This window comes from Galeopterus variegatus, unplaced genomic scaffold (genome assembly GCF_000696425.1).
Source record: "Galeopterus variegatus unplaced genomic scaffold, G_variegatus-3.0.2 Scaffold197, whole genome shotgun sequence".
NCBI lineage: Eukaryota > Metazoa > Chordata > Mammalia > Dermoptera > Cynocephalidae > Galeopterus > Galeopterus variegatus.
Window position 1 is genome coordinate 125,501 of NW_007726308.1, and position 4,946 is coordinate 130,446.

General features: G+C 42.8%; 1 protein-coding gene across 1 annotated transcript in view; it reads left to right on the forward strand.

Moving 5' to 3' along the window:
- The first annotated feature begins 51 nt into the window (after positions 1-51).
- HSDL1 (hydroxysteroid dehydrogenase like 1) overlaps positions 52-4,946 on the forward strand; it is a 22,161-nt gene continuing 17,266 nt past the window's right edge. Inside the window, exon 1 of the mRNA XM_008565357.1 lies at positions 52-106. The gene's annotated coding sequence lies outside the window, so the exon portion shown is untranslated. The remainder of the gene's footprint in view (positions 107-4,946) is intronic.

The following is a 4,946-nucleotide window of genomic DNA, read 5'->3' on the forward strand; positions in this document are numbered from 1 at the left end:
CCCCGCCCCTCGGGGGCGGCCCCACCCACCCGGAGCGTGGCCCTTCTTCCCGCAGACCCCTCTCCAGCCCTTCCCGGACGGGCTCTGAAAGTCACCCCCTTTGTCGGTGAGTTTTCATCCTCAATTTCAAACGGTTTGTGTTGGGTAGGATTTTGTTGTTGGCCGTCTTTTTCTGAAATCGAAATATTTCGGAATAATAGAGCTCTGAAAGAAAGGGCGCGCCCATCCCGATGCCGCGGCCGTGGGCTCAGCCGGGGTTCCGGGTTGCGCGTGTTTGCTGGGCCTCCCGGGGCTGGAGGGAAGGATTCTAGGGGAGAATGAGGCACGTCCCTGTCCTGAAAGAACGTGAGCCCAGACAGGCCCGCAAGCCAGGGTAGCTACAGCAGGATGTGTACCTCAAATTACTGTGAGGCCGGCTGGGGCTCTCACAATGGGATCCCCAGCCAGGGCTCGGGACTTCGGTAGACCTTGATCTGAATTCCAGTCGGCCCTTCAGAGCTGTGGGGTCCTGGCTATGTTACTTTACCTCCGTAAACCTCAGTTTCCCCGTCTGTAAACTGGGGATGATTGTAACTCTACCTCATAAGGTTGATGAGAAAGTCAGGTGAGACCATAGGAACAAAGCACTTACAAGAGGCTTTTGTATGAAGTCAGCTCTCAGTTTTAACTGACTGCTAAGGATAGCTAATAACTAACATCAAATACTGAATAATAGTGGCTAATTGCCAAGGTTGATTGAGCACTTATGAACAGGCACAGTTCTGTGCTTTATACATACTACCTCATTTAATTCTTATCATAATATTAGGCAGGAGCTATTATTCCCCGTTTTACAGGTGATGGGAGGAAAGTACAGATTTCATCCAGGATACACAGCTCCTAAGTGGAGAGCTGGGTTCGAACCCAGGCAATCTGTGATTTTAATCACTGCAGGGATATTTCAGGAGCACAGAGTTCAACAAATTGGTGCTACTTCTTTTTAGCAGATTTTTTTTATTAAGATAAAATTCATGTAACATGTAGTACACCATTTTAGCCATTGTAAAGTGTACAGCTCAATAGGTTTTCGTATGTTAACAGTGCTATGCAGCCATCACCATTAATTCCAGAACATTTCTATCACTCCCAACAGAAACCCCAACCCCATTAGCAGGCATCCCCTTTCTCCCCTTTCCCTCTCCCCTAGCAGCCCTAATCTACTTCCTGTCTATGGATTTGCCTATTCTGGACATTTCATACAAATGGAATCATACAAGATGTGGCCTTTTGTGTCTAGCTTCTGTCCTTTAGCATAATGTTTTCAAGGTTCTTCCATGTCATAGTGTGTATCAGTACTTCATTACTCTTCGTGGCTAAGTAGTATTTCATTGTATGGATAGACCACATTTTGTTTATTCATTCATTTGTTAATGGACATTTTGGTTGTTTCCACCCTTTGGCTATGAATAAGGCTGCTATGAACATGCATGTACAAGGTTTTATGTGAGCAAACGTTTTCAGTTATCTTGGGTATATGCCTAGGAGTGGCATGCTATTATTATTTTAATTACTATTGCACAAATAGAGACATGAACCTGAGGAGTGTTGGATCTTGGGTGAGAATCCAGGTTTCCAGTTGCCGTGTTGCTCTTTCTGCTCATCTTCACTGTTAGTTTAGTAATATACTGAAAGTTGGCAATGGAAGGTAAGGAAATTTTAAAAAGTTGTGATACACCAGTAGTAACTTTGTTAAAGTGTTGACACAAAGTTTGAGAAGCTTCTCCTCAAGAGTGAAATTTGAGCTTTGAACACAAAGCAGTATTTTATTTTATTTATTAAATAAATATTATGTACACAGCAGCTTGCCAGGTGCTATGAAGGAATATTAAGGATGTGAGATCCCAACCTCACACCATCATGAAACTCCAGGAGGAGTTTGCTGAAAAGCAGAACTGTGAAACTTGTAGAAAATAATGCGGGGAAATATCTTCATGACTTGGGGCTAAGGTGGGATTTCTGAAATAAAACACAATGAGCACAAACCATAAAGGAAAAAGATTGATAAATTTGTTTACATAAAAATTAAGACATTCAGTTCACCAAAAGTGCTATGAAGACACAAACCATACTGAGAACTAATGTCTAGACTGCATAAAGAATTCTTATAATTCTGAGAGAAAAAGAAGACAACATAGGAGAAAAAAGGGGCAAAAAATAGGAAGAGACATTTCATAGATTAGACAACACAAACACCACATAAACATCAAAAGAATTTCAACCTTATTATTAATCAAGGAAATGTAAATTAAAACCATAATGAGAAACTATCTCACAGCCGCCCTGTTGGCAGGAGGTGAATCGTCAGAGTTCCCAGCCAGTGATCGTCAGGAGGCCCGTGAACTGCTGCTGCGGGGTGTGCAGATGGGTTCTGCCACTTTGGAAAGGTGGCAGTGTCTGGTTGAACACATGCAGCCCAGCAGTTTGACCATGAGGCATGTCACTTCAAGAACTCTTACACAGGTGCCCAGAATACGTGGATAAGAATGTTCATCGCGGCATTGTTCCTAACTGTATAATAAAAACCAACAGAAACAACCTGCACGCCCCTCAGCAGTAGGGTGGGTGTGTGAGCTGTGGTGTGTTTATACCGTGACATACTGCACAGCAGTGGAGGAGTATGTGCTGCAGCTGCAGGATCACGGAGGCGTCTCGAAGATGATGTTGAGTGAAAGAAACTCATCACCAAAGAATACATGCAGTGCGATTCTTTTATATAAAGTTCAAAACCAGGCAAAACTAAACAGTACCATTCTTGTTTCAGAATACGTGCTTGGGGTGTACAACTATTTTTTTTAAAGCCAGGTAACGATTACCTCAGAATTTAGGAGAGTGGCCACCTCCGAGGTGGAGGAGGGGACGTGATCAGAGAAGCAGCATGTGGGGCTTCTAAGACGCTGGTTTTGTTAAGGAGGCTGGTGGCTTAGGTGGCTGTTTTTTATTATTTTTTGAACGGTGGTGCATAATAGGTTTTACACACTTTGTGTATATTTTTCAAAATTTTTTTAATTACAGAAAAATTAGTTTTAGATACACTTCCTGCCATTGAGAGTCCTATGCTGTAGTTGGAGAACCAAGATATAAACAAGTTAAACATTTCAATAGACTCTAGAGCAGTGTGTGGTAAGTGCCACATGGGTAAGAGAGTTGGAGAGGAACTCAGAGGCGGGGTCAGTTCCATGGCCTGGAAAGTGAAGGGAAGCTTTTCCCCAGGGCTGACCTGTTGCTGGGACTGGTCAGTAAGGGGTCTTGGAAGGACAGATAGGATTTGGACTACTGAGTGCAAGACAGATTCAGACTCTGTCTGAAAAAAAGTAAGATTTCTGTGAAAAAAATGTTTTCAGTGGAAACATCCATAGCCGTGGAGCTTACTGAAAAGTTGGATGACACTAGCTGTTGATGAAGCTGGTGAGGAGGACCTCAGGTCTACCCCATTCAGTTGAAGAGCATAGGAATCTCTGAGGAGACTTTCTGGCTCCTGAACACATGTGATGCTTTTGGCTTAAGTGATGTTGCGGGATTTTCAGCTTGTCTCCTTTCTGTCCTAAAAGCCAGATTAACTCGCAGTTCACTTGTCCATCTGTCCATCCATCTTTATTTCTTGTGGCTGCTGTAACAATTACCACAAATGGTTTAAAACATTTAAAACAACACAAATTAATTATCTCACAGTTCTGGAGGTTAGAAACCTAAACTCATTCTCACTGGGCTGAAGTCAAGGCATCAAGCAAGGCTGCTTTCCTCTGGAGGCTCCAGGGAAGAATCCTTTTCCTTGCCTTTGCCAGCTTCGAGAGGCCACTCACAGTCCTCTCTTGGGCCCCTCTCTCCATCTTCAAATCTAGCAGCGTAGCGCCTCAAGTTGCGCTCTCTCTGACCTCTGCTTCTGTGGTCACATCATCTCTTTGATCATCTGTCCCCTCTTAGAAGGGCACATGATTACACTGGGTCCACCTGGATGATCCAGGATGATCTCCCCATCTCAGGGTCCTTAACTTAATCACATCTACAAAGTCCCTTTGGCCACGTAAGATAACATATTTGCAGGGTCTGGGGATTAGGACGTAGTCATCTCTGGAGGCTGTTATTCAGCGACCACACTGTCGTTTGGTGCTGCTTTGATTGTCTTTTTTCCTGTCATACTTGCTTTATTTTCTTTAGAAACCTTTTGGCCATTTGTTTTGTGTTCTTGTACCATCCACCCTGGGTCTCATTCATTTGTATAACTTGGTGATGCCTGTGTTTCAACCAGGACTTTCTTCCCAGAACTCTTGAGTCGTGAAGGTTTTTCTACTTGATTTTATTGCCCTTCACACTGCTAAACCGAGTCAGCTAAACTGTGAGTCAGGATAGTGTTACAGGCCACAGCAGTGGTGCTTTGAAAGGTGACTTTGCTCCTTGCAGTTTTGACCATAATTTTCCCATGACACTTTTGTAATTGTAATGATTTCCTTATATCCTAGTGTTTGATGGATATAGCCCTGATGAATATTGCTCTGTAGAAGTAGAAAATGCCTAAAAGACAATAGGGAATCGCTCTTTTTTTCATAGTGTGGGGTGGTTCTGATTTTGTTTTGTTCACTGATGTCTTCGTTTTCTGTAGAGACAAGAAAATAAGGCTCTAAAAATTTTTGTAAATTTTAATTTTTTAGTTTTCCAACCTTATTGAGGTATAATTGACAGATAAAATTGTATATATTTAAGGTGTAAACCATGATGATTTGATATATGTATACACTGTGAATTGATCACCACAGATAAGTTATTTAATGGATCTATCATCTCCTATAGTTACCCTTTTTTTAAAAAAATTTTTATTTTGTCAATATACAATGTAGTTGATTATTATGGCCCATCACCGAAACCTCCCTCCCCCCCCCCCCCCCCCCCCCCCCCCCCCCCCCCCCCCCCCC